Source organism: Embiotoca jacksoni, unplaced genomic scaffold (assembly GCF_022577435.1).
Source record: "Embiotoca jacksoni isolate LCO1_2020_lvr unplaced genomic scaffold, fEmbJac1.0.p SCAF_21, whole genome shotgun sequence".
Classification (NCBI taxonomy): Eukaryota; Metazoa; Chordata; class Actinopteri; family Embiotocidae; genus Embiotoca; species Embiotoca jacksoni.
Window position 1 is genome coordinate 515,775 of NW_027185352.1, and position 10,626 is coordinate 526,400.

Genomic DNA, 10,626 nt, shown 5'->3' on the forward strand with positions numbered 1-10,626 from the left:
CCAGTCTGTGTTTTATATCCAGTCTGTGTTTTATATTCAGTCTGTGTTTTATATCCAGTCTGTGTTGTATATCCAGTCTGTGTTTTATATCCATTCTGTGTTTTATATCCAGTCTGTGTTTTATATCCAGTCTGTAGTTTTATATCCAGTCTGTGTTTTATATCCAGTCTGTGTTTTATATCCAGTCTGTGTTTTATATCCAGTCTGTGATTTATATCCAATCTGTGTTTTATATCCAGTCTGTGTTTTATATCCAGTCTGTAGTTGTATATCCATTGTGTTTTATATCCAGTCTGTGTTTTATATCCAGTCTGTAGTTGTATGTCCATTCTGTGTTTTATATCCAGTCTGTAAGTTTATATCCAGTCTGTGTTGTATATCCAGTCTGTGTTTTATATCCAGACTGTAGTTTTATATCCATTCTGTGTTTTATATCCAGTCTGTGTTTTATATCCAGTCTGTAGTTGTATATCCAGTCTGTAGTTTTATATCCAGTCTATGTTTTAAATCCAGTCTGTAGTTTTATATCCAGTCTGTAGTTTTATATCCAGTCTGTGTTTTATATCCAGTCTGTAGTTTTATATACAGTCTGTGTTTTATATCCAGTCTGTAGTTTTATATCCAGTCTATGTTTTATATCCAGTCTGTAGTTTTATATCCAGTCTGTGTTTTATATCCATTCTGTGTTTTATATCCAGTCTGTGTTTTATATCCAGTCTGTGTTTTATATCCAGTCTGTAGTTGTATATCCAGTCTGTAGTTTTATATCCAGTCTGTGTTTTATATCCAGTCTGTGTTTTATATCCAGTCTGTGTTTTATATCCATTCTGTGTTTTATATCCAGTCTGTGTTTTATATCCAGTCTGTAGTTGTATATCCAGTCTGTGTTGTATATCCAGTCTGTGTTTTATATCCAGACTGTAGTTTTATATCCATTCTGTGTTTTATATCCAGTCTGTGTTTTATATCCAGTCTGTAAGTTTATATCCAGTCTGTGTTGTATATCCAGTCTGTGTTTTATATCCAGACTGTAGTTTTATATCCATTCTGTGTTTTATATCCAGTCTGTGTTTTATATCCAGTCTGTGTTTTATATCCAGTCTGTAGTTGTAAATCCAGTCTGTGTTGTATATCCAGTCTGTGTTTTATATCCAGTCTGTTGTTTTATATCCAGTCTGTGTTTTATATCCAGTCTGTAGTTGTATATCCAGTCTGTAGTTGTATATCCAGTCTGTGTTTTATATCCAGTCTGTGTTTTATATCCAGTCTGTGTTTTATATCCAGTCTGTGTTTTATATCCAGTCTGTAGTTGTATATCCAGTCTGTAGTTGTATATCCAGTCTGTGTTTTATATCCAGTCTGTGTTTTATATCCAGTCTGTTGTTTTATATCCAGTCTGTGTTTTATATCCAGTCTGTAGTTGTATATCCAGTCTGTAGTTGTATATCCAGTCTGTGTTTTATATCCAGTCTGTGTTTTATATCCAGTCTGTAGTTGTATATCCAGTCTGTAGTTGTATATCCAGTCTGTGTTTTATATCCAGTCTGTGTTTTATATCCAGTCTGTGTTTCATATCCAGTCTGTAGTTTTATATCCAGTCTGTGTTTTATATCCAGTCTGTAGTTTTATATCCAGTCTGTGTTTTATATCCAGTCTGTGTTTTATATCCAGTCTGTAGTTTTATATCCAGTCTGTGTTTTATATCCAGTCTGTGTTTTATATCCAGTCTGTGTTGTATGTCCAGTCTGTAGTTTTATATCCAGTCTGTGTTTTATATCCAGTCTGTAGTTTTATATCCAGTCTGTGTTTTATATCCAGTCTGTGTTTTATATCCAGTCTGTGTTTTATATCCAGTCTGTAGTTGTATATCCATTCTGTGTTTTATATCCAGTCTGTGTTTTATATCCAGTCTGTGTTTTATATCCAGTCTGTGTTGTATATCCAGTCTGTGTTTTATATCCAGTCTGTAGTTGTATATCCATTCTGTGTTTTATATCCAGTCTGTGTTTTATATCCAGTCTGTGTTTTATATTCAGTCTGTGTTTTATATCCAGTCTGTGTTGTATATCCATTCTGTGTTTTATATCCAGTCTGTGTTTTATATCCAGTCTGTAGTTTTATATCCAGTCTGTGTTTTATATCCAGTCTTTGTTTTATATCCAGTCTGTGTTTTATATCCAGTCTGTGATTTATATCCAATCTGTGTTTTATATCCAGTCTGTGTTTTATATCCAGTCTGTAGTTGTATATCCATTGTGTTTTATATCCAGTCTGTGTTTTATATCCAGACTGTAGTTTTATATCCATTCTGTGTTTTATATCCAGTCTGTGTTTTATATCCAGTCTGTAGTTGTATATCCAGTCTGTAGTTTTATATCCAGTCTATGTTTTAAATCCAGTCTGTAGTTTTATATCCAGTCTGTAGTTTTATATCCAGTCTGTGTTTTATATCCAGTCTGTAGTTTTATATACAGTCTGTGTTTTATATCCAGTCTGTAGTTTTATATCCAGTCTATGTTTTATATCCAGTCTGTAGTTTTATATCCAGTCTGTGTTTTATATCCATTCTGTGTTTTATATCCAGTCTGTGTTTTATATCCAGTCTGTGTTTTATATCCAGTCTGTAGTTGTATATCCAGTCTGTAGTTTTATATCCAGTCTGTGTTTTATATCCAGTCTGTGTTTTATATCCAGTCTGTGTTTTATATCCATTCTGTGTTTTATATCCAGTCTGTGTTTTATATCCAGTCTGTAGTTGTATATCCAGTCTGTGTTGTATATCCAGTCTGTGTTTTATATCCAGACTGTAGTTTTATATCCATTCTGTGTTTTATATCCAGTCTGTGTTTTATATCCAGTCTGTAAGTTTATATCCAGTCTGTGTTGTATATCCAGTCTGTGTTTTATATCCAGACTGTAGTTTTATATCCATTCTGTGTTTTATATCCAGTCTGTGTTTTATATCCAGTCTGTGTTTTATATCCAGTCTGTAGTTTTATATCCAGTCTGTGTTTTATATCCAGTCTGTGTTTTATATCCAGTCTGTGTTGTATGTCCAGTCTGTAGTTTTATATCCAGTCTGTGTTTTATATCCAGTCTGTAGTTTTATATCCAGTCTGTGTTTTATATCCAGTCTGTGTTTTATATCCAGTCTGTAGTTGTATATCCATTCTGTGTTTTATATCCAGTCTGTGTTTTATATCCAGTCTGTGTTTTATATCCAGTCTGTGTTGTATATCCAGTCTGTGTTTTATATCCAGTCTGTGTTTTATATCCAGTCTGTAGTTGTATATCCATTCTGTGTTTCATATCCAGTCTGTGTTTTATATCCAGTCTGTGTTTTATATTCAGTCTGTGTTTTATATCCAGTCTGTGTTGTATATCCAGTCTGTGTTTTATATCCATTCTGTGTTTTATATCCAGTCTGTGTTTTATATCCAGTCTGTAGTTTTATATCCAGTCTGTGTTTTATATCCAGTCTGTGTTTTATATCCAGTCTGTGTTTTATATCCAGTCTGTGATTTATATCCAATCTGTGTTTTATATCCAGTCTGTGTTTTATATCCAGTCTGTAGTTGTATATCCATTGTGTTTTATATCCAGTCTGTGTTTTATATCCAGTCTGTAGTTGTATATCCATTCTGTGTTTTATATCCAGTCTGTAAGTTTATATCCAGTCTGTGTTGTATATCCAGTCTGTGTTTTATATCCAGACTGTAGTTTTATATCCATTCTGTGTTTTATATCCAGTCTGTGTTTTATATCCAGTCTGTAGTTGTATATCCAGTCTGTAGTTTTATATCCAGTCTATGTTTTAAATCCAGTCTGTAGTTTTATATCCAGTCTGTAGTTTTATATCCAGTCTGTGTTTTATATCCAGTCTGTAGTTTTATATACAGTCTGTGTTTTATATCCAGTCTGTAGTTTTATATCCAGTCTATGTTTTATATCCAGTCTGTAGTTTTATATCCAGTCTGTGTTTTATATCCATTCTGTGTTTTATATCCAGTCTGTGTTTTATATCCAGTCTGTGTTTTATATCCAGTCTGTAGTTGTATATCCAGTCTGTAGTTTTATATCCAGTCTGTGTTTTATATCCAGTCTGTGTTTTATATCCAGTCTGTGTTTTATATCCATTCTGTGTTTCATATCCAGTCTGTGTTTTATATCCAGTCTGTAGTTGTATATCCAGTCTGTGTTGTATATCCAGTCTGTGTTTTATATCCAGACTGTAGTTTTATATCCATTCTGTGTTTTATATCCAGTCTGTGTTTTATATCCAGTCTGTAAGTTTATATCCAGTCTGTGTTGTATATCCAGTCTGTGTTTTATATCCAGACTGTAGTTTTATATCCATTCTGTGTTTTATATCCAGTCTGTGTTTTATATCCAGTCTGTGTTTTATATCCAGTCTGTAGTTTTATATCCAGTCTGTGTTTTATATCCAGTCTGTGTTTTATATCCAGTCTGTGTTGTATGTCCAGTCTGTAGTTTTATATCCAGTCTGTGTTTTATATCCAGTCTGTAGTTTTATATCCAGTCTGTGTTTTATATCCAGTCTGTGTTTTATATCCAGTCTGTGTTTTATATCCAGTCTGTAGTTGTATATCCATTCTGTGTTTTATATCCAGTCTGTGTTTTATATCCAGTCTGTGTTTTATATCCAGTCTGTGTTGTATATCCAGTCTGTGTTTTATATCCAGTCTGTGTTTTATATCCAGTCTGTAGTTGTATATCCATTCTGTGTTTCATATCCAGTCTGTGTTTTATATCCAGTCTGTGTTTTATATTCAGTCTGTGTTTTATATCCAGTCTGTGTTGTATATCCAGTCTGTGTTTTATATCCATTCTGTGTTTTATATCCAGTCTGTGTTTTATATCCAGTCTGTAGTTTTATATCCAGTCTGTGTTTTATATCCAGTCTGTGTTTTATATCCAGTCTGTGTTTTATATCCAGTCTGTGATTTATATCCAATCTGTGTTTTATATCCAGTCTGTGTTTTATATCCAGTCTGTAGTTGTATATCCATTGTGTTTTATATCCAGTCTGTGTTTTATATCCAGTCTGTAGTTGTATATCCATTCTGTGTTTTATATCCAGTCTGTAAGTTTATATCCAGTCTGTGTTGTATATCCAGTCTGTGTTTTATATCCAGACTGTAGTTTTATATCCATTCTGTGTTTTATATCCAGTCTGTGTTTTATATCCAGTCTGTAGTTGTATATCCAGTCTGTAGTTTTATATCCAGTCTATGTTTTAAATCCAGTCTGTAGTTTTATATCCAGTCTGTAGTTTTATATCCAGTCTGTGTTTTATATCCAGTCTGTAGTTTTATATACAGTCTGTGTTTTATATCCAGTCTGTAGTTTTATATCCAGTCTATGTTTTATATCCAGTCTGTAGTTTTATATCCAGTCTGTGTTTTATATCCATTCTGTGTTTTATATCCAGTCTGTGTTTTATATCCAGTCTGTGTTTTATATCCAGTCTGTAGTTGTATATCCAGTCTGTAGTTTTATATCCAGTCTGTGTTTTATATCCAGTCTGTGTTTTATATCCAGTCTGTGTTTTATATCCATTCTGTGTTTTATATCCAGTCTGTGTTTTATATCCAGTCTGTAGTTGTATATCCAGTCTGTGTTGTATATCCAGTCTGTGTTTTATATCCAGACTGTAGTTTTATATCCATTCTGTGTTTTATATCCAGTCTGTGTTTTATATCCAGTCTGTAAGTTTATATCCAGTCTGTGTTGTATATCCAGTCTGTGTTTTATATCCAGACTGTAGTTTTATATCCATTCTGTGTTTTATATCCAGTCTGTGTTTTATATCCAGTCTGTGTTTTATATCCAGTCTGTAGTTGTAAATCCAGTCTGTGTTGTATATCCAGTCTGTGTTTTATATCCAGTCTGTTGTTTTATATCCAGTCTGTGTTTTATATCCAGTCTGTAGTTGTATATCCAGTCTGTAGTTGTATATCCAGTCTGTGTTTTATATCCAGTCTGTGTTTTATATCCAGTCTGTGTTTTATATCCAGTCTGTGTTTTATATCCAGTCTGTAGTTGTATATCCAGTCTGTAGTTGTATATCCAGTCTGTGTTTTATATCCAGTCTGTGTTTTATATCCAGTCTGTTGTTTTATATCCAGTCTGTGTTTTATATCCAGTCTGTAGTTGTATATCCAGTCTGTAGTTGTATATCCAGTCTGTGTTTTATATCCAGTCTGTGTTTTATATCCAGTCTGTAGTTGTATATCCAGTCTGTAGTTGTATATCCAGTCTGTGTTTTATATCCAGTCTGTGTTTTATATCCAGTCTGTGTTTCATATCCAGTCTGTAGTTTTATATCCAGTCTGTGTTTTATATCCAGTCTGTAGTTTTATATCCAGTCTGTGTTTTATATCCAGTCTGTGTTTTATATCCAGTCTGTAGTTTTATATCCAGTCTGTGTTTTATATCCAGTCTGTGTTTTATATCCAGTCTGTGTTGTATGTCCAGTCTGTAGTTTTATATCCAGTCTGTGTTTTATATCCAGTCTGTAGTTTTATATCCAGTCTGTGTTTTATATCCAGTCTGTGTTTTATATCCAGTCTGTGTTTTATATCCAGTCTGTAGTTGTATATCCATTCTGTGTTTTATATCCAGTCTGTGTTTTATATCCAGTCTGTGTTTTATATCCAGTCTGTGTTGTATATCCAGTCTGTGTTTTATATCCAGTCTGTGTTTTATATCCAGTCTGTAGTTGTATATCCATTCTGTGTTTTATATCCAGTCTGTGTTTTATATCCAGTCTGTGTTTTATATTCAGTCTGTGTTTTATATCCAGTCTGTGTTGTATATCCAGTCTGTGTTTTATATCCATTCTGTGTTTTATATCCAGTCTGTGTTTTATATCCAGTCTGTAGTTTTATATCCAGTCTGTGTTTTATATCCAGTCTTTGTTTTATATCCAGTCTGTGTTTTATATCCAGTCTTTGTTTTATATCCAGTCTGTGTTTTATATCCAGTCTGTGATTTATATCCAATCTGTGTTTTATATCCAGTCTGTGTTTTATATCCAGTCTGTAGTTGTATATCCATTGTGTTTTATATCCAGTCTGTGTTTTATATCCAGACTGTAGTTTTATATCCATTCTGTGTTTTATATCCAGTCTGTGTTTTATATCCAGTCTGTAGTTGTATATCCAGTCTGTAGTTTTATATCCAGTCTATGTTTTAAATCCAGTCTGTAGTTTTATATCCAGTCTGTAGTTTTATATCCAGTCTGTGTTTTATATCCATTCTGTGTTTTATATCCAGTCTGTGTTTTATATCCAGTCTGTGTTTTATATCCAGTCTGTAGTTGTATATCCAGTCTGTAGTTTTATATCCAGTCTGTGTTTTATATCCAGTCTGTGTTTTATATCCATTCTGTGTTTTATATCCAGTCTGTGTTTTATATCCAGTCTGTAGTTGTATATCCAGTCTGTGTTGTATATCCAGTCTGTGTTTTATATCCAGACTGTAGTTTTATATCCATTCTGTGTTTTATATCCAGTCTGTGTTTTATATCCAGTCTGTAAGTTTATATCCAGTCTGTGTTGTATATCCAGTCTGTGTTTTATATCCAGACTGTAGTTTTATATCCATTCTGTGTTTTATATCCAGTCTGTGTTTTATATCCAGTCTGTGTTTTATATCCAGTCTGTAGTTGTAAATCCAGTCTGTGTTGTATATCCAGTCTGTGTTTTATATCCAGTCTGTTGTTTTATATCCAGTCTGTGTTTTATATCCAGTCTGTAGTTGTATATCCAGTCTGTAGTTGTATATCCAGTCTGTGTTTTATATCCAGTCTGTGTTTTATATCCAGTCTGTGTTTTATATCCAGTCTGTAGTTGTATATCCAGTCTGTAGTTGTATATCCAGTCTGTGTTTTATATCCAGTCTGTGTTTTATATCCAGTCTGTTGTTTTATATCCAGTCTGTGTTTTATATCCAGTCTGTAGTTGTATATCCAGTCTGTAGTTGTATATCCAGTCTGTGTTTTATATCCAGTCTGTGTTTTATATCCAGTCTGTAGTTGTATATCCAGTCTGTAGTTGTATATCCAGTCTGTGTTTTATATCCAGTCTGTGTTTTATATCCAGTCTGTGTTTCATATCCAGTCTGTAGTTTTATATCCAGTCTGTGTTTTATATCCAGTCTGTAGTTTTATATCCAGTCTGTGTTTTATATCCAGTCTGTGTTTTATATCCAGTCTGTAGTTTTATATCCAGTCTGTGTTTTATATCCAGTCTGTGTTTTATATCCAGTCTGTGTTGTATGTCCAGTCTGTAGTTTTATATCCAGTCTGTGTTTTATATCCAGTCTGTAGTTTTATATCCAGTCTGTGTTTTATATCCAGTCTGTGTTTTATATCCAGTCTGTGTTTTATATCCAGTCTGTAGTTGTATATCCATTCTGTGTTTTATATCCAGTCTGTGTTTTATATCCAGTCTGTGTTGTATATCCAGTCTGTGTTTTATATCCAGTCTGTGTTTTATATCCAGTCTGTAGTTGTATATCCATTCTGTGTTTTATATCCAGTCTGTGTTTTATATCCAGTCTGTGTTTTATATTCAGTCTGTGTTTTATATCCAGTCTGTGTTGTATATCCAGTCTGTGTTTTATATCCATTCTGTGTTTTATATCCAGTCTGTGTTTTATATCCAGTCTGTAGTTTTATATCCAGTCTGTGTTTTATATCCAGTCTGTGTTTTATATCCAGTCTGTGTTTTATATCCAGTCTGTGATTTATATCCAATCTGTGTTTTATATCCAGTCTGTGTTTTATATCCAGTCTGTAGTTGTATATCCATTGTGTTTTATATCCAGTCTGTGTTTTATATCCAGTCTGTAGTTGTATATCCATTCTGTGTTTTATATCCAGTCTGTGTTTTATATCCAGTCTGTGTTTTATATCCAGTCTGTGTTTTATATCCAGTCTGTGTTGTATATCCAGTCTGTGTTTTATATCCATTCTGTGTTTTATATCCAGTCTGTGTTTTATATCCAGTCTGTGTTGTGTATCCAGTCTGTAGTTTTATATCCAGTCTGTGTTTTATATCCAGTCTGTGTTTTATATCCAGTCTGTAGTTATATATCCATTCTGTGTTTTATAGCCAGTCTGTGTTTTATAGCCAGTCTGTGTTTTATATCCAGTCTGTAGTTGTATATCCAGTCTGTGTTGTATATCCAGTCTGTGTTTTATATCCAGACTGTAGTTTTATATCCATTCTGTGTTTTATATCCAGTCTGTGTTTTATATCCAGTCTGTAAGTTTATATCCAGTCTGTGTTGTATATCCAGTCTGTGTTTTATATCCAGACTGTACTTTTATATCCATTCTGTGTTTTATATCCAGTCTGTGTTTTATATCCAGTCTGTGTTTTATATCCAGTCTGTAGTTGTATATCCAGTCTGTAGTTGTATATCCAGTCTATGTTTTATATCCAGTCTGTGTTTTATATCCAGTCTGTAGTTTTATATCCATTCTGTGTTTTATATCCAGTCTGTGTTTTATATCCAGTCTGTAGTTTTATATCCAGTCTGTGTTTTATATCCAGTCTGTGTTTTATATCCAGTCTGTGTTTTATATCCAGTCTGTGTTTTATATCCAGTCTGTGTTTTATATCCAATCTGTGTTTTATATCCAGTCTGTGTTTTATATCCAGTCTGTGTTGTGTATCCAGTCTGTAGTTTTATATCCAGTCTGTGTTTTATATCCAGTCTGTGTTTTATATCCAGTCTGTTTTATATCCAGTCTGTAGTTGTATATCCATTGTGTTTTATATCCAGTCTGTGTTTTATATCCAGTCTGTAGTTGTATATCCATTCTGTGTTTTATATCCAGTCTGTAAGTTTATATCCAGTCTGTGTTGTATATCCAGTCTGTGTTTTATATCCAGACTGTAGTTTTATATCCATTCTGTGTTTTATATCCAGTCTGTGTTTTATATCCAGTCTGTAGTTGTATATCCAGTCTGTAGTTTTATATCCAGTCTATGTTTTAAATCCAGTCTGTAGTTTTATATCCAGTCTGTAGTTTTATATCCAGTCTGTGTTTTATATCCAGTCTGTAGTTTTATATACAGTCTGTGTTTTATATCCAGTCTGTAGTTTTATATCCAGTCTATGTTTTATATCCAGTCTGTAGTTTTATATCCAGTCTGTGTTTTATATCCATTCTGTGTTTTATATCCAGTCTGTGTTTTATATCCAGTCTGTGTTTTATATCCAGTCTGTAGTTGTATATCCAGTCTGTAGTTTTATATCCAGTCTGTGTTTTATATCCAGTCTGTGTTTTATATCCAGTCTGTGTTTTATATCCATTCTGTGTTTTATATCCAGTCTGTGTTTTATATCCAGTCTGTAGTTGTATATCCAGTCTGTGTTGTATATCCAGTCTGTGTTTTATATCCAGACTGTAGTTTTATATCCATTCTGTGTTTTATATCCAGTCTGTGTTTTATATCCAGTCTGTAAGTTTATATCCAGTCTGTGTTGTATATCCAGTCTGTGTTTTATATCCAGACTGTAGTTTTATATCCATTCTGTGTTTTATATCCAGTCTGTGTTTTATATCCAGTCTGTGTTTTATATCCAGTC